This window comes from Aotus nancymaae, unplaced genomic scaffold (assembly GCF_030222135.1).
Source record: "Aotus nancymaae isolate 86718 unplaced genomic scaffold, 86718_ANA_hifiasm-v0.15.2.pri h1tg000041l, whole genome shotgun sequence".
Taxonomy (NCBI): Eukaryota; Metazoa; Chordata; class Mammalia; order Primates; family Aotidae; genus Aotus; species Aotus nancymaae.
Window position 1 is genome coordinate 16,126,326 of NW_026988455.1, and position 20,261 is coordinate 16,146,586.

At 38.7% G+C, this 20,261-nt stretch overlaps 1 protein-coding gene and 1 non-coding gene across 2 annotated transcripts in view; both read right to left on the reverse strand.

Annotated features, from left to right (window-relative positions):
• Positions 1 to 18,569, reverse strand: part of KANK1 (KN motif and ankyrin repeat domains 1) — a 187,345-nt gene extending 168,776 nt beyond the window's left edge. Inside the window, exon 1 of the mRNA XM_064361496.1 lies at positions 18,464 to 18,569. The gene's annotated coding sequence lies outside the window, so the exon portion shown is untranslated. The remainder of the gene's footprint in view (positions 1 to 18,463) is intronic.
• On the reverse strand, positions 15,747 to 15,853 carry LOC135268774 (U6 spliceosomal RNA). Its single transcript, XR_010337126.1, has one exon. It is a non-coding gene; the product is annotated as a U6 spliceosomal RNA (small nuclear RNA).
• Positions 18,570 to 20,261: the final 1,692 nt, after the last annotated feature.

Consider the following 20,261-nt stretch of genomic DNA (forward strand, 5'->3'; position numbering starts at 1 on the left):
TCAAGATATGATAGTCAAATTCCTAGAGTTATGAGGGTGCTCTGTCCTCTCTCCCCTCCCCATGGATGAGCTTGTCATCTTCGAGATGGAATTTTTAGCATAGCTTGAGCCTACATTTCAAATAAAAATTAAATATTATACAGAGGTAGGAGAAAATGATTATCTAGAGTAGTATCAGTTTTCTGACAGAACTGGCAGGATCTGGAATAATTTCTCCTATAAATATCCAAGTACAATTTCTTGAGGGTAAAGAAGAGTCCAACTTAATAATGGGTATTTTATTTTCAATTGTCATGCTTGATTTCTTCCCTAAATACTTGCACTGATGCTATAACAATGCATAAATCTAGCTGTTTACACATATATTTTTAAAAGTCAACACTGAGATATACTCCTAAACTATGAAAACACACACACACACACACACACACACACACACACAGCTGAAAGATAAGATAAAAAGTAAAAGACTCAATAATCCAAATCATACTTCCTTACTTGCTATCTAGATACATAAAGCAAGAAGAATGTTTCCTATTTTGTTTGAGGCAAAGAAAACAAAAGGTCAATGCTTTTACTGATATATTTCTGGATGATCCAATGAGAAAGCAATTTTCTGAGTGGTCCTCATTTGGCTTAGTTCTGCCCTTTAAACCACAAGCCCCAGTATGGCCAGTTCCATAACCTCTGGTGTTTTTCCTCTCAGTTCTTGTGGAGAAAGTGACTACATTTAGGGGTGACCTGGGTATATGGTGGGAAGGAGGCCTCCTAGCTGAGCTCTGAGTGAGGGAATGATGTCTGCACAGGTAATGAGGTAATGATCAGCAACTAGCACTCTTTGGGGCTTTGCAGGATGCCATCGTGAACTTCAGGGTACTCTTATCCCCAAAGTTTACAAGTGAAACACCTTTACTTTCCCAGAAAATTATAATAAAAAGTACAATTTTAAAATCAATCTTCTCATGCATAAAGCCAGTGGTTCTCAAATGTTGGCTTACATCAAAATCATCTGCAGGGCTTGTTAAAACACAGATTCCGGCTGGGTGCAGTGGCTCACGCCTGTAATCCTAGCACTTTGGAAAGCCGAGGCGGGTAGATCATGAGGTCAGGAGTTCAAGACCAGCCTGGCTAACACGGTGAAACCCTGTCTCTACTAAAAATACAGAAATTAGCTAGGTGTGGTGGCACATGCCTGTAGTCCCAGCTACTCAGAAGGCTGAGGCAGAGAACTGCTTGAACCCAGGAGGCAGAGGTTGCAGTGAGCTGAGAGATCACACCACTGCACTCCAGCCTGGGCAACAGAGCGAGACTCTATCTCAAGAAAACAAAAACAAAAAAACAAAACAAAAAACTCCCACAGATTCCTGGGTCCCACTCTCAGAATTTCTGTTCCAAGACGTTTGGAGTGGAACCTGAGAATGTATACTTCTACCAAGCTTCCAGGTGATGCTGTTTCTGATTAAGAGACATTTTGAGAATCACTGCCTTAAACAAAGAAGTTTGAAGGGTGGGTGCAAGGTCTCTGGGAGATGATACAAGCTTTCTGTTAATCGTATGGAAATCTATTTAACAGTTATTTACCATGCACCAGTTACATGGTACGTACAGGAATGTCATGGTTTGCAAAAGAGACAAGGTCCCTCCTCCTCCTCTCCCACAAACCTGAAATAAAATTACTGTTCTGGAAGAAGCACCAAGTTCAGGATGAAGCTTTCTGCAACTCCAACACAAACTGTATGCACCATGAGGAAATGTAGAGTTCCTCAAATGAAACAATGTCAAGTGTCTGTGATTGCCAGCGGAAGAAGCGAAGCAAATGTCTGAGCCTGCTCTCATGACTGAGATTACAACTAGAAAATGATGAAGTACCCAAAATATACAAGGAGCACACTATGGCAAGCATGTGATTGTTACGAGGGCTAAATGCAGAGCACCTGTAGGAAAAACAGACACAGTGCCTGGCAGAACACAGGCAGCTCAAATACTGGTTCATCTTCTGCTTACCTATCTGTACATTAAAAGGGAGGCCCAGTAAGGTTTCTATGCTGTGCTTTCGAGGAGGCTGCTTGCTGCTTCTTACCTTTTATACACTCAGGCCCCAAGGGAGTATGTTATCTCAGCAGCCCCAAGCATTTAAACTGATAAAATTATAAAAAGATAGTATGAAGCTAGTGGTACTCAAACTTTACCATGCATCAGAAATATGTAGAGGGCTTTTTTTTAAAAAAAAAAAACAGATTCCTAGACTCACACTTCCAGAGTGATTAGTAGGTCTGGCAGGGCCAAAGAATTTAAAATTTCTATTAAGTTCCCAGATGATGTAAATGATGCTGGTCTATGGACCATACTTTGGGAATCACTCATTAAGCTTATTGTTTTTATTTTGAGATGTAGTCACACTCTGTTACCCAGGGTGGAGTGCAGAGGTGCGATCTTGGCTCACTGCAACCTCCACCTACCAGGTTAAAGTGATCTTCCTGCCTTAGCTTGTCAAGTAGCTGGGATTAAAGGTGCCACCACAACTAATTTTTGTATTTTTAATAGAGACAGGGTTTCACCATGTTGGCCAGGCTGGTCTTGAACTCCTGACCTCAAGTGACTGGCCCACCTTGGCATCTCAAAGTGCCAGGATAACAGGCTTGAGCCACTGCGTCCAGCCAAGCTTATTGTTTAAGCCATTCTGTCCTTGCTATTAACTAGAACACTACCTCTGTAATTAATTTTTTTTTTGAGACAGGATCTTGCTCTGTTGCCCAGGCTGGAGTGCAATGACATGATCATGGCTCACTGCAGCCTCAACCTCCCAGGCTCAAGCAATCCTCCCACCTCAGTCTCCTGAGTAGCTGGAACCACAGGTGTGCATCATCATTCCTGGCTTTTTTTTTTTTTTGGAGATAGAAGGTCTTGCTATGTTGCCCAAGCTGGTTTCAAACTCCTGGGCTCAAGTGATCCTCCCACCTCAGCCTCCTAAAGGGCTGGGATTATAGGAGTGAGCCACTGTGCCTGGCCTCTGTAATCTATTACATAAAACAGAAGTCTCAAATAAAATACTAAGAATGGTGGCATTCGTCACCAACTGTGTGACTGACCTCAGGCAAATACTGTACTATCTTTCTCTGTGCTTTAACTTGACAGATGTAAATGGAGCTTACTTCCATATTATTATAAATCTCACTGAAGGTTATTACTATGCAGTTCTAAGGACAATACCAAGTATCAGCTGCTGCCTTGTCTTTTAGAATATTGTTCACTGCTTTAATTGAAATGTTAGGACATTAAGACAAGTACCCTAGACCCATCATTTACTAAGAAAGATGAGAGAAGCCCAGAAGCTTTTTCTGTTTTTGTTTTTTAAACATAAAGCCTAGTCAATTTTAGTCTTCTCAAAATTCAGAATACTCTTGAGAAAATGCTTTTGATATAAAACGACTTCAAGTTCCACTGTGGGCATAAAAACAGGGCAAATACAGGTTTCAACTTTAAATATATATACACTTAAAAAGAGAAAAAATACTTTTTTTTTTTGAGATGGAGTCTTACTCTGTTGCCTACACTGGAGTGCAGTGGTATGATCTCGGCTCACTGCAATCTAAGCCTCTCAGGTTCAAGTGATTCTCCTGTCTCAACCTCCTGAGTAGCTGGGACCACAGGCATGTGTCACCACGCCTGGCTAATTTTTGTATTTTTAGTGGAGATAGGGTTTCATCATGTTGGCCAGGCTGGTCTCGAACTCCTGACCTCAGGTGATCCACCCATCTCAGCCTCCCGAAGTGCTGGGATTGCAGGTGTGAGCCACCACGCCTGGCTGAGAAAGAATATTTTCAATCATTACAAACATAAACGCTTCCTCCCTGTTGAGAACAGAGTGGTATAGCTGCTCATTTCAATATTAACAATCATATAAATGACATATTTCAACCTAAGGAGGAAGAAGAGGAAGTGAGGCTCATTTTCCCAGAGCACCCCAGTCCACTGGGTCATGCAATAAAATATGCCAAGGAAATGTTCTCTCCAGCCTCATTCATTAACAGAGTACGGGCTCCAGTATTTCAGTAAAGACCACTGGTGCCCTGCCCACTCACCACCCTCATGCTCCTTAGCCTTTATGGAATGTTACAGGTGCAGAGCTTCAGCCCCCTTTCCCATGAGAGGACTGGGTGTGAGCTGGGCCTTTCAAACATGTCCAGCCAGAGAACAAAGGCCACATGATGCTAGTGATACATCAGTGATTTTTACTTCTACAGGACAAGGCTCCTTCCACTACAAAGACAAATCCAGGTTACCCTGGCAAAGGTCCTGGAAGCAGAGAGCTGCGGTGGATAGGCACAGCCCATTAATCTCCTGCTTGGCTCCTCCAAGCAACTCTCAGCTTTCTACTCGGAACCTCTAATTAAAGCTAAATGCAATTACAAAACAAAAAGTGCACTGTTCATCTATAGTCAATCTAATCTAACAGAAAACCTTTTCAAAGTGTGTATGAATCTTGTAAATGTAGGAAAATTGACCTTCTGGCATCAGTCACCCTCACCACGATCAAATAATTCCTGTCTTTTCACTCAGGATTTTTAAAGCAAACAATCATCAATCAATGGATGAGGGTGGGAATGGGAGTGTTGAGCTAGATAACTCTGTCAACCATTTAAAAATTTTCTTTAAAATAAAAATAAAATGCCTGCGATGTGTTTAATCCCTGCTATCCTCACCACTTTTCTCACTGATAATGGCTTAAATTAATTCTGGCTTTAAAAAAAATCGTCATTTATTAGGTAAGTTTGGTGACTGGTAAGGCAACAACTTTAATTTATTCCTCTAGGTCCTCCACATTTATAAGTTATACTTTATTCTCTTTTTATAAAAATTGTCCTTTGGTAACGACATTACTCATGTAGCACTTGACTGATTACAGCAACTATATATCAGCATCATCAATACTCAAGTCAGACTCTCTTCCACATCTGCCAGTAATTACAATTTACAGCAGCTCAAATATTACTCTCCTAATGCATGCCAGAAGAAAAGAGAACTTTTGGTTAAACCTCAACTTTATTGTATTAGGACATACATTGTGAAAATACTTAATGAGACTGCAAAGTATGAAAAGGCAAGTCCTAAAGAGATCCAATCTTACCTTTTTCTAGCCCAAAAAGAAATTTTATTTCAGAAGTTTTTAATATAAAGATGGAAATGCGGAAAGACTGTTCTGCCAGAAACGGCGAGTTAACTCATGAGTTATCTCACGAGTTAAAACATGTTCTGATGCAAAGAATGCATTGACATTAGAAATATCTGCTTAACACACAGGTCCTTCACAAAAGCATAAGTTGGGCTGGACATGGTGGCTCATGGTTGTAATTCCAGTGCTTTGGGAGGCCACACAGGAGGACTGCTTGAGGCCAGGAATTCCAGATCAGCCTGGGCAACATTTTGAGACCCTATCTCTACTAAAAAAATTTTTTAAATAGCCAGGTGTGGTAGCTGTGGTGCTACAAGCAAGTAGTCCTAGCTACTCAGGAGGCCGAGGCATAAGGATGCCTTGAACCCAGGAGTTTAAAGCTGTAGTGAGTTACAATTTCACCACTGCACTCAAGCCTGGGAAAAGAGTAAGACTCTGTCTCTTTAAAAAAAAGAAAAGGTGTATTTCTCATTACTGTTTATTACAACCATAAGCTAGAGATTTATTAGTGGAGGGAAAACATTGACTTTCCATTTTTAATTTGTTTTAAACTGAAATGCCCTAAAAAAGGAAAATAAGCATTTTCTCCCAGCAACCTCCAGTGTTGGATGGCAGAAAATGATGCCCGACTACAACGTTCCAAGTTGTTTTGCACCTAGACCCACAAGTAACCTGGGAAGAATATTACTTGGTGAACTTGGGACTTGATTTAGGAGACATGAAGCTAAAGTACAAACTTGGAGTACTTACTAAATATGTAAGCATTTTCCTATAAACCTATATTTTTCTCTCTCTGAACTATCTATGTGCTGCCTTTTAAACAAAATGAATTGCCTTTCACTTTTCTGATAAAGGAACATACCTTGGTCCACGTGTCTAAATTTCTCAGCTGAGACTCTATACTCCAACTGTATTTCTGGCATTCATTCAAAAAAGCCAAATTGTTAAGGCTCTAAATGTCAATTTGTATGAGATTAAAAAGTGCCTAGGAAGAAGACAGTTATCTTAGTCATGTTTTTCTTTTTTAAAAATGTGCTCTTTTTTAAAAAAGATTTTTTTTTTTATTTAGAAGTGAAGCATAGGTATTTCCTTGCCTAAAAGAGAAAATCTACCTTATTAAATAACATGTGACCTCCTTGGCTAAATCTTAACAAGCAATACATTCCTGACTAAGGCTTTTTATTTTATTATTTTTCCAGTGTAGGTGTTCAGAATTTTCATTAAAAAGGGCTCTAACATTGGAACAAATCCATTAACACGTGTTGCCAAAGGAACACTCTGTAACTTCTGCATTATCATAACCTCTAGCAATTGTCAACAATCTCTCTGGAAAAGGCTTCCTCTGGTTTATACATAACTGTATCAAGTAACTGTGTTTGCCTTGGTAACAATGCCTTTTCTTGTAGAGAAGACACATGACACCACTTTGTCACACAAAACACCCCACAGTGGAGCTGGTTTTGGATGGAGTGCTGGAACTATCAAGGGGCTAAGTCCCCGGGGAGATAGGCACTCTCTCATACCTCAACGGAGGTGCAAATTGATCCCATTTTTACAAGAAATCAATTTGACAAAATGTATCAAGGGTCTTTAGGGTGATTAGTTTTTTTAAAAATATATGTTTGTAACTCCTGACCCAAACATTTCACCTCTAATAACATACAGTAAGAAAATAATGTTCAAAAAAAATCCTACGCAATTTTCAGCACAAATATATTCACTGCCCATTGTAACAGCAAAAAGTCAAAAACTTACATTATTATTTAAAATAGTATGCAGAGATTAAGCATGCTTAGAAAGTCTTATGAAAAACTAAGCCAAGGGATCTTAAATGAGTTTACTAAATTCACATGAAAAACAACATAATTTAGTCACTATCTAATTAGCATGTATATTTCCTAAAAACTTACAAAAATTACACATTTTCAAAGGCTTGGTATATACAACAATTAGTGTAAGTTACTGGAAGCAAGTGGTGTTAAAAAGGAAAATAAAGTCTCCAATGCTCAGTTTCCATAACAAATAGAATGCAGCATGTACCCACCTTTTATCAACAGCATTTAGAAAATTATTTCTGCCTTTTATGTTGATTAACGGTCCTCTCACAGATTAACTTTCTGGTAAGAGCGCCTCAGAGACAGGGTCTAGGTCACAGATTAGGCTTGTAGGGACCTGTGTCTAGATTTCCATTTATACGGCAAGTTGTATACCCAGCTGGGTCCACTGGACAACAGTGCAGCCATCAGTGTAACTGACAGCAAGTCTCTCTCATTTCAACACTGTTAACTATGCTAAAAAAGCAAGTCAAGACTTTATATTCAGGGCATGCTAAGGACATCAAATTTACATTGTAATGAAAATACAGCTAGGGATTTAAAATTTTAAGTCTACATCATCTCCACAAAAACATTTTTCGCCAAATGTACACACACAATCATGCTAGGCCTAAGAATAATACATCCTGCAAGGTAGCAATGACAGACCACACTCAAAGCACAGATTAAAACAAAGCCATCACAGAAATAACAGACATTTAAACAAACAACCCAATACATGGAGGAAAAAAAAACATTCTATTCTCCTAAATAATTGTTTAAAAAAACATAAATCCTAATATGAGACTACTTTGAAAATAATGAAAAAGCCCGGGGTGGGGAAGGTATAGAATCAATGAAAACAGAAACCCTACAACACATCAAATATTACGGAATCTGGTGAAGGTGAGAACAAAGAAAAAGGTAAGCCCTAAATAACGCAAGTAAGTGAACTACACATCAAAATGAGGAAAAAAACATCCAATTTGTTTGAAAAATGACTACAAAATATTTCACTAATAATGAATGCTTTAAGCAATAGAAAAAAATAGAAGTGATAAATTCAAAAGCTTTCTTGAAAAGCCGACCAGAGAAGTAAACGTCTTATAAGTCTACATGAAAGAAAAATGAACACAATTAGAATAAATGTATTATCTCAGTTAATTTTCTGTTGCTTTTAACAGAATACCTGAAACTGGGTAATTTATATAGAAAAGGCATTTATTTCTTACAGGTACGAAGGCTGAGAAGTCCAAAGTCTAGGGCTGCATCTGGTGAGGGCCCTCTTGTTGGTGGGGACCTGGCAGAGTCCCAAGGCAACACAGGGAATCACATGGTAAGGGGGCCGAGCATGCTAGCTCAGGTCCCTTTCTCTTCTTAAAAGCCATCAGTTCCACTCCCGTGATAACCCATTAATCCATTAATCCATTAATCCATGAATGGATTAATCCATTCATGAGGGCAGAGTCACCTCTTAAAGGCCCCACCTCTCAATACTGCCACGCTGGGGATTAAGTTTCAACATGAGATTCAGATGGGACATTCAAACCTTAGCAAGCACTATAACGTACTGAGAGAACATAAATAAGAGAGTGATAAACATACAGAGATAGGAAGCTACGTTTTCTGAAACAAAGTTGATAAAACAGAAGGGAGGCAGGACAAGCAGAAGGGAGGAGAGCAGGACTGGGTCAGGCAGCTGGATACAGTAATGTGTCAGACAGATACTGAGAAGATACAGCCTCCCAATACCCGACAGTGGGTCTGGTCCCTAGATGAACCTCTACACCTGGGTAGAAGAGCACCAGAGCCATCCATCCCTCTCAGGAGCTCTGTCTACAGTAAGCTAGGCACTCACACATATCCCGATGAGTGTGGAGATTGATTCCATTTTTAAAAGAAATTAATTTGGCAAAATGTATTAAAGGTTCTTCAAGTGGTCATAATCTTTTAAAATGTGACTTCTGACCCTGTAATTTTGCTTTGAATAATACATATACGAAGGAAACAGTGTTTTTAAAAAATCAACATTGGCCAGGCATGGTGGCTCACACCTGTAATCCCAGCATTTTGGGAGGTTAAAGTGGGAGGCTAGGAGTTCGAGATCAGCCTGGGCAACATATTGAGATCTTGACTCCAAAAAAAAAAAACTTCTTAAAATTAGACAGGCATGGCGATGCACTCCTGTAGTCCTACCTATTCAGCAGGCTGAGGCAGGATGATAGCTTGAGCGAAGGAGTCTGAGGTTAAAGCATGCCATGATCGTACCACTGCACTCCAGCCTGGGCAACAGAGCTACGATTGTGCCACTACACTCCGGACCGGGCCACAGAGCAAATCTCTCCCTCTAGGGGAGAGAAAAAACAAAACCCACAGACTTAGACATAAATACATTTACTGCCTCATTATTATAAAACAAAAAAATTCAGAAACTTAGTAATTATTAAATTATATACATCTTAAACATGTTTATGAAGATTTTATTGAGATAAGGAAATGCTTACTTTGTGAAGTTAGGTTGAAAACTGGATATGAAGTTGAAGATTTTAAACAAAAATAAAAAATAAATGGAAAGAAATATATCAACATTTGAACACTTTTGGCCTTTGTGTAAAAAATTTTGAGAGGTTGATTTTTAACATGCATTATAGATAAGATAATGCATGTTAAAATGCTTATGACCGTATCATTAAGAGAACACTATATATCAATGTTTATCAATGAGACTCATATGAGTTGACCTGGAATGGTAAGGTGAACTGAGTCAATCAGATGCTGACTCTCAGGAATATGAATTGAGAAGCATAGAGAATATGCAGTTAGCAGTAAGGGCATCTTCTGAAAGAGTGTTAGGAGGTGGAAGAGGGGCTGCAAAGAGCCAGAGCTGGGTGCATGCTCAGATTATGAGAACACCGAAAGTAGGCATGGGCAGAAGTAATTATAGCTTTTTATATTAATATGAAGCCATCATGGTTATCAATACATGCTAAAGCATTACTTTTCATCTCTTAACATTGCAACTATGTATGTTTCATATTAGCATAAAACAATCTGAACATGTATCTTCAATAGAGATATATACACATATATAATTTATAACTGTCTTTATTAAAAGTACATATTCAGATTTTTTGGTACGTATAAGGGTGTCTGACAAAAAAAAAGTGTTAAAACTTTTACTTTGGGGCCAGGCGCGGTGGCTCACGCCTGTAATCCCAGCACTTTGGGAGGCCGAGGCGGGTGGATCACGAGGTCAAGAGATCGAGACCATCCTGGTCAACATGGTGAAACACTGTCTCTACTAAAAATACAAAAAATTAGCTGGGCATGGTGGCGCGTGCCTGTAGTCCCAGCTACTCAGGAGGCTGAGATGGGAGAACTGCCTGAACCCAGGAGGCGGAGGTTGCGGTGAGCCGAGATCGCGCCATTGCACTCCAGCCTGGGTAACAAGAGCAAAACTCTGTCTCAAAAAAGAAAAAAAAACTTCTGTTTTGCAGCTAAGTGCACATTCTATGACACCGGGAGTCAGATGTGAGAAGTTACACAGCTGCCAAGGACTGAGTGAGACAAAGATCCTGTATTCTAGAGGTTCACAGGCCATATGCATTACAGAGAAGAAAAAAGCACCTGTAGTTTTTATTGGGTTTCCAACAAATATTTGTTTAGCACTTATGTGTGCCCTGTGCTAGTCTAGATATTTTATATCACTTTCTAGTGACACAGTCAACACAGATCAAATAAGCTACCAGGGCTGAAATGAATTTGCTGGGTCACTAGACTTTAAACATTTCTGAACCATAGAGCAATCTGAGATTCTGATTGAAAAAAAAAAAAAAAAAAGAAAAGAAAAGAAACCTCTCCCTAGGATAGCACACATAACTACAATTCTGGACTCAATTTCAGTGACAATTCTGACCTAACACCACAAGGATAAGAAACTTAGGGGTCTACCACCTATTTGAAAATATAGATATACACATACCTATCTATAAAATCATGTGATCCTAAACTGAAGGATTATTTGTTTCAACAATGCAAAGTACTTATGAGGTTTATTAATAGCCTTATATTTTCAGTAACAACATACTATTAGTGGCAATGAGAGAAGTCCCACCAGAAATAAAACAGCATGTTTATTCTCAAGTACTATACATAAAACTGACACAGACTATCGCTCCAGCTACACAATGGCTGTTCAGAGTTCTCAGTTAATAGAATATTCACAGTTTAAGACCAAACACAATGCACAAAGAACAGAAAAATAGACAAAGTTGCCGTATTAGGGATAGCAACATTAGCTGCATGGCAACAGAGACTGTGGGGAGGGCTACACATAAAATTATTTTCTATTAAGTGTCAGTAAAAATAAAGTCTGACAAAATACTTCATTCATTTGCTTTAAGTGGTTTTACGCAATAGAGCTACAGAACACAGGCTTGGTTCCATCTTTCCTCTTAAATAACCAAAAGATGGTACTTGCTATAATCTCTTTCATGTAATTACAAATCACCTGAAAAATGCAGGATCTGGCTGTGAGAGTGATTTGATAATCGACAGATCTGTTTCCCCACTTGTAAGATATGAATAGCAGTACTTACTCCACAAAGACGAGAAGCACACGTTTTCAAGGGTGCCTCTCTAATGTGTTAAAACAACGATGAAATACCGATTTCATTGTTTTATGCCAGTTCTGCCTATATTCCATATTTTTTCCATTCAACAAATATTTATTTAGTGAATTATGACTATGAGCCAAACAGTAGGACAAAATCAAGCAAAATCAGACCCAACTTCTGTCTCAATGAAGTTTACTAGTTCTTCATCCATTAGAAAGCTTTAAGTTGGAAAGGTCCACTAGGTGATGTTGACAACTAATTTTTGTAAATCATTTTATAGATTATAAAGTACTATCTGATGTATTGTCTCATGACATCCTCATTGTAACTCTGAGTTGTACTGGTAACTCACCTCATACACAGGTTAAGAAACTACAGCTCAGAGAGGCCCAGTGGCTTACTCGAGCAGTGAAGCTGGAATCACCTTTGCTGATAATCTCAGTGCACTACACCATCTCACTGCAGCTGAGTTTTAGGTCATGAGGATAAAACGTGCAAAAATCACTCTGAGCTCTTTATTGGGAACACAATCTAGAGCAGCTTTTTGTCTGTTCCCATCCTCCCCAGAAGCAGTTGTTACCTAGCTCTGGCAGTGTGTAGAAAATTCAATTTACTTAGTTGGAAAACCCCAATTTACCTAAGTTATAAAATGGTTAATCTGCTGAAAGAAGTCTTTACTATTTCTGTCACACATGCAACCTAACAGTATTGCACTGTAGCCCGCCATGTGCCTCTCTTCCTTGGTCAGTTTCTATAGTGCTTTCTGAATACAGAAAACTTTCGAAGTATTTTCCCAATTACAGACTCTTAACAATTAGCTTTCTATAACAGTGTGGTTTAAATGGTAAGATTGAAATGTGAAAGCTCGGGGCCGGGCGCGGTGGCTCACGCCTGTAATCCCAGCACTTTGGGAGGCCAAGGCGGGTGGATCACGAGGTCAACAGATCGAGACCATCCCAGTCAACATGGTGAAACCCCGTCTCTACTAAAAATACAAAAATTAGCTGGGCATGGTGGTGTGTGCCTGTAGTCCCAGCTACTCGGGAGGCTGAGGCAGGAGAATTGCTTGAACCCAGGAGGCAGAGGTTGCGGTGAGCCAAGATCGAGCCGTTGCACTCCAGCCTGGGAACAAGAGCGAAACTCCATCTCAAAAAAAAAGAGAAAGAAATGTGAAAGCTCTAGATGAAACAGTCACATGGTCATACATTAAAACTTTCATGACATTTTTTAAGGAACCTTAGATCACTGCGCAACATTCAACCCACTGCCAAAATCCCTATTACAACATCTGTAATTTGGGGTAATCTGACTTAACACATGCAGTTCATATTACTGGTAACAGGCAGTTTGGCAATCAGCATTCGAAGTCAAAAATAAATAAATAAATAGTACTAATGTTGACTCAGCTATTCCACTGCTGGAATAGCTGTCCTAAGGAAACAACTCAGCAAATGCATAGTGATGAGAGTATTTTAGATATCTTCATTGCAGAGTTGTTGTTTCTATTAAGAAATTGGAAATGACCAAAGTAACTATCAGGGATGGTTTTAATAAATAAGAGTGCATTCATACAGAGAAATGCTATGTAGCCATTACAAATGATCATATAAACATATAAATATTAACATAAAGATACACATGTTCTATCAAGTGAAGAAAATGACTACTAAATCGTATATATATTGATTTTATGTGTGTTTACAAAGCAAAAATCTTAATTTATTGAAACAGAAAAACATGTTCTTCTTACGTCTACCCAAAAGTTCCAATCCTGTCTGCTAAAGTTGAGAATTAACTTTGCTCTCCTTTCCACCCGATAGCCTTTCAACTATTCCTGGTAGGGCACACTTTCTAGTCCATTTACTTCCCTGGCTTGCCCTATTAAAATGTAGAACTTGTTTGAAAACAAGCCCTTAGAGGCAGCCTAATGAAGTCAGAAAACAACGGGATGATTATCTCCTTAATTCTGAATACTGTGCCATTTATGCTGCCAGAGAGGGCCACCCATATCAAATGGTTGGCTGCAACCTTAAATCTTTTTAACAAGAGCTGCTACTGATCCAGGTCTCCCATTCTATAAACATGCAACTTTTCCCCCTGACTCTAGGAAGCTGCATTCAGTAGAGTTTAATTGTATATTTGTTCATGTTGATTGCCTTCAACTTTTTGCAGTCTTTTCTATCCTGGTTTTTGATGGGATAGACACAAATTCGATCTGCCTTTGTTGATCAAAGACCACGCTTCTCAAACTAGGATACCATGACATTTGGAAAGGGCTACTCAAAAATTTTATTTGGTGATAATTTAAAATACTTTTATCTAAAACAAACATGAGTATGTTAAAAATACGAACTGAATGCACCTTTATGCAAAAACAAGACTTCAAAGACATTTTGCTCCTGGCTGTGCTTCTATAGTCTCCCTAAACTCTGCCCACAATCCAACCTTTAATTCCTGTACCCTCAACCCTCTACACCCTTCAAAATAAAGTATAAACTTTCCTCTTCCTTAATAGTTCCTTGATGGAAAAGTCAGAATAGCACCGGCAAGGCAGTCAATTGCACAATGTCAACAGTTAATCAACCTGCAACACATTCACCTATCTTATTATAATCAAGCCCATGCTTTTCTTTTCCAACTTACCCGTAAAAAATCCTAAGAAACTTAATGAAACGTGTAGTTTTTAAATTCTGATATCCCCTAACAACAACGTTACTCAAACTCTCTCTTCAATAAGCAATTGATCTAAAAATGAAATGAGGTTAATTTAGGAAAGGCTTGTTCTTGAGAAACCCACGCTGACTTAACCACGCTTCTTTCCCAGGTAACCACAAACTACCCCTTCTTCTTCTCTATATTTATTCCATTAGAGGATTATTCCATATCTGCTGTTTAAAAGGCACTGAACTAGGGTCTACAAGATAAAACATGGAGTAAGACAGAATCTTCTCTTCTAGGAGGAAGAAAGATGACACGTAACTATAATACAAATTACAACACTAGGTAAAAATGCCTAAGGAAGTTCCAGAAACAGGAAAGCCCTGGCCCGCAGAAGGAAGAGTATATGTAGAACAGAGTATGTGTGAAGGGACGTAACAAAGATAAGCCAGGAGGCTGAGGCAGGAGAATTGCTGGAACCCAGGAGGCAGAGGCTGCAGTGAGCTGAGATAGTGCCACAGCATTCCAGCTGCCTGGGAGATGGAGCAAGACTCCGTCTCAAAAAAGAACAAAACAAAACAAAAACAAAGATAAGACTGGGGTACATGGTAGAGAGCCACAACCATATTTAACCTGAGAAAACTCAAATTTTGCTAGGAAATCACCTGAAAACTTTCTGGGTCACATTTAGAAAAATCTATCATTCTCTATTTCAGAAAATTTACATGTTTTTAATTTCTGAAAAATATCTGTCTTTTCAGTTTTTTGCCTCTCTTCTGTCTTGCAAGATTATCAACAGAAGTATACAAATCAGAAATTATTATACACTTATAATTGACAGTTTACAGAGGTTTAAGATTTATACAGCATTTTCAAGCAGATTGCCTCTGCAAGACTTTTTTAAGTGTCCCAAGATATACTGAAATTGGGCCTGGACACTCAAACTCAATTTCAAGTACCACATATTCAGTCACCACCCTCAGCCTAGGCATCCATCACTTTTACCTTTTTTAACCTTTCCAATAAAAAAAGTTATCATCCTTCAAGTTTTCAAAGCTTGGAAAAAATGAAAATCACAAGTGAATGACAGTGTTGACTTTACAATTAAAAACTTCAGTGCACAAAAATATTAAATAGATGATCTCTGCAAAAACCTTTGCAAGAAATTATAAACAGCAACTACCATTAACTTTTAGTTTAGAATAAATCTGTAAAACCAAAAGAACAGACTAGACAATTCACAAGAAAGTGACAAATCTCTGGGAAAAACACTCAATGCGTATCAATAAGCTCCCCAAAAAGTCTCATTAAAAATAAAGATCACAGTTGTCAATTAAGAAATAAAGATGAAAAAATACAGTACATCCTTATTATTCATGGATTCCACATATGCAAATTCATCTACTCACTAAAACTTATATATAGCCCAAAGACCAACGCTCATGGTCATTTGTGCACAAGTACAGAGGACTGAACTATTTTTTTTTCATTATGGAACGCTTCATGAATTCGTGTGTCATCCTTGCACAGGGGCCTTACTAATCTTCTCTGTATCACTCCAATTTTAGTATATGAGCCACTGAAGTGAGCACACACCAAAATATTTGAGTCACTCCACATACACATACCCAGCTGAAGCCAAACCACCAGCCTACACTCTTTGTTCTAGCCCTCATGCTATAAACAAATGTCCTTTTTGTGGCCAGTTTTTAGGGCTATTTTGTTTTCATTTTTGTGGGTTTGCTGGTGATTTTGCTGTTTAAAATGAGCCCCAAACATCATGCCTTAGTGCTGTCTAATGTTCTTAATCACAAGGCCATGATGTGCCTTAAGGAGAAGAGATGCATTGGATAAACTTCATTCAGGCATGAGATATATAGTGCTCTTGGTCATGAGGTCAACGTTAATGAATCAACAATGTATATTAAACAAGGTGTCTTTAAACAGAAACACATGTAAAACAAAGCTATGTATTGATTGGTTGACATTGTTACAACCAGAGGCTCACAGGAATCTGACTCTGTATTGTTCCCCTAGGAGCAATGACTCAGTATTCACTAATTATGTCCATAGTGACTTTTTAGAACATAACTGCCACAAATAGTAACAGTGGGGTAACCTCAATTATCCTCTATTTCCTACAGTGAGCAGTTTGCTATCTCTGGATATCCTACTTACCTAACAGAACAGCTCCAGGTCATAGGTCTAGCCTTCCTTGCTACGCTACTCCTTAATGCCTTTCTGAGATTTTCCTCTAGACTTTTCAAAGGTGCCTGCTCATTCTACACTGGCTTTCTCCACCACCTCTCACAGCATCTGACTAATCCTCTTTCTCCACCTACTCTCACAGCATCTGACCAATCCTCTCTTCACTCCTGGGTTCCTTGACATTCCTATCATTGGTGGTATAGGTTTTTTTTTTTTTTTTTTTTTTTTGAGAGACAGAGAGTGTGTCTCACTCTGTTACCCAGGTTGGAGTGTGGTGGCACAATCATAGCTCACTGTAGCTTCAACAACCCAGGCTCAAACAATCCTCCCACCTCAGCCTCCCAAGTAGCTGGGACCACAGGCATGTGCCACCATGCCTAGCTAATTTTTTTATACAGACGGTTTTGCCATGTTGCCCACGCTGGTCTCAAGCTTCTGGGCTCACGCAGTCCTCTCACCTCGTGAGAGGTGCTGGGATTACAAAGGCGTGAGCTGCCACACCTGGCTGTACAGGTCCTTTTACAAAACAGATTTCCTTATTTCTTGCGGGGGCCTCAGTGACCTCTTGGGCTCCCTTCTCCTGTTCTTCCTCAGCCAAGGATTACTACTTTTGCGATCTGTCTACTACATTACTATCTGTGGCCATGAGATCATATGTACACTTTTGACTAACAGTTTGGCTATTTTTCAATAGCCACCTACCAAAAATTCCCTGCCTTAAACTCCAGGATGATATGGACACTTTTCCCCATTGTCACTTAAAGTAACTTTAGAAACATCCGGTAGGATCCTGAAACTCCACATTCATTTTTGTTCTAATTTTTTAAACCTTTTATTATGAAAAACTTCAAATATATACAAAAGAGAATGCTATAATGAATACAATACACCCATCACTAAGCTTCCACAATGATCGATATTTTGCCAGTCTTTTTAATATATTCCCTCTTTTTCTGTTTTTATTTTTGCTGGAAATCTTAAAGCAAAACCAAAACAATATATCTTTTCACTTGTAAAAACATCAATGTACATTTACAACTAATGAATAAATTTGTTTTTTGTTTTGTTTTGTTTTTTTACTTTTCAGACAGGGTCTTGCTCAGTTGCACAGGCTGGAGTGCAGTGGCACAATCTCACCTCACTGCAGGCTCAACCTCTCAGGCTCATGTGATCCTCCCGCCTTGGCTTCCCAAAGTGCTAGGACTGTAGGCATGAGCCACCACGCTTGGCCAGAAATTTATTTTTAAACTTACTACAATGCCATTAACAAACCTAACAAAATTAACAATATCTTATCATAGAGAACTCAATCCATATTCAAATTTTTATCATCTCAAAGGTATCTTGTTACAGTTAGTTTGTTCAAACAAGAGTCCAAACAAAGTCCCCATACCGCATGTCATCACTGACACCATAGTGGGACTAAGGCAAAGGAATGAGCCCTAAGTGAGTCTGTAACAAGGAAGAAAGAAGCTCATTCAAGTAAAAGAATTAAATTGGGGGCCTGGTCCACGAAAGTAGAAAAATAAACAAAGAAAACTTAAACTATTCAGGAACATCATGAAGCAGGGCAAGAGCCAGAGCTAAAGCACCAAAGGAGGTAGGACTTTAACTTGAGTAAGGAGAGTAATTGGATAAATGACAGAATTATTTTAATGGAACAAGGACTTCAGCTTTTAAAATTTCACTTTGGATAAATGAACTAATGAAAAATAGCTATTAAAAAGCAAACTCTTATAGTCATTGTATCTAATTTAATTCCCCCAATTTTAGTTTCATAAGCACCTTTGTACATCATAGCACTCTAATAATTGTAAGTTTGTCCAGGTGCAGTGGCTCATGCCTATAATCCTAGCACTTTGGGAAGCCAAGGCAGGTGGATCACCTGAGGTCAGAAGTTCAAGACCAGCCAGGCCAACATAGTGAAACCTCGTCTCTACTGAAAATACAAAAATTAGCTGGGCATGGTGGTACGTGCCTGCAGTCCGAACTACCTGGAAGGCTGAGGCAGGAGAATTACTGGAACTCGGGAGGCAGAGTCTGCAGTGAGCCGAGATGGTGCCACTGGACTCCAGCATGGGCAACAGAGTGAGACTCTATCTAAAAAAGAAGAAGAAGAAAAAAAATTCTAAGTTTAAAATGATCATGGCTAACTCCATGAGACTCAGAACTCAATCTGGTTGAATTCAGAGACTAAGAATCACCACATACTGAGAGGAGAGCACAACTCAGAAACCAAGGTTCCCAAAGTCTTCCCTGGGAATCACTAAACTCATACTGAACTCCTATCTGTCTCAGATACAGACACATACAGAGAAGTGTTCTATATAAGCAATGCATGCTCATTAATTTAAAAAAAGAAAAGAAAATTAACCAAGATAAATTCTAATACTTCTCAGTTTTTGAGGTTTATTATCAGAAGTAGCTCAAAAACTTCTCCTCTTTAAAATAAGATTTTTGAAAATGCTTCTGTATTCAGTTCCAGTTCTTTGGGGATTTTCTCCCCAAAGTAAAGCCAATACAGACTCTAGAGAAAGAAGAAATAAGAACTACAACTTAGTACCCCACCAACAACTTGCAGTAATATTTTAGAGTAGTATGAATAAAAAGTCATCTTAAGTATAACTCTGAAAATGTTTAACGATTACTTTAAATGTGAGCACTGATGTTTGTCTCCACAAGTTAATGATGTTATTATAACATCGTTAAGGTTAAAAGTTGTTTGTTTTATTTAAATAGAAGGGGTTGTCAGCATCTTTATCACTACGAAAGGTAGTTTTAGCACTTCAAAGGGATTTTTTTCCTAATTGTATTTTGAGAAACACATTTTTAAAAACACTTATGTACTGGGAACTCACAGATCTTGTCAAATTGAGTCTTTCATATTTCAGTACAAGTCTGGACACATCAAATCTGAAGGAATTTCTTGAAGCTTAGTAAACCAGGCTCTGTGATTTAGCTTCTAGCCAAATAGGAATCTTAGCTTTTACAATTATTTCAGCGAACTTTCAGTCACTCCAAGAAGAGTGAGAAACTCAGCTAAGATTTGACACTGAAACATTCCAGAAAAAAGGTAATCCCCATCATATACAAACTGCAGTTATTTTACCTAATTGGTATCTGAATCCTTATTTATGTTTCACTAATTTGATTCATTTAATTTAGCAGTATGGTGACTATGCCACATACATAAGCAGACTGAGTAGAAGAGTTTATCAACATAAAGCTGACATTGTACACTTTGCACATCTAAGTCACGTGCCATCATGTACACAGTGTGGAAGGTAGGTGAGGCAGGTGCTCCCACTGTCTTCCCAATAGTGGTGATGGCTCCATAGAGTCATCGTACCACATTTGACTATGGAGGACATCAGACTGCCATCCTGCTTTGGATTAAGGATGTGGTATGAGACTAAGAAATGGCTTTCTCAGGGATTAGCTACTTGCCAGCTCATTTCACTAGCACTTATTACTATCTAGGGGTTCTACTGTCTTACTACTTACTAGTTGTTCTCAAAATGTGGTCCCCAGACCAGCAGCTGAAACATTACCTGGTATAATGGTTAATTTCACATGCCAACTTGCCTGGACTAAGGCATGCCCAGGTAGCTGGTAAAACATTACTTCTGGTGTATCCAGAAGAAATCAGCATTTGAATTAGTAGACTTCACTAACCCTCTTCCTGTTTGCCCTGAGAATACTTGCCCACGTGCTTGCAGCTGCACTGTTTATGCCAAGATAACCTTGCCACAAAATACCTTTTTTTAAAAATCATTTTCACATTTTTCTAGT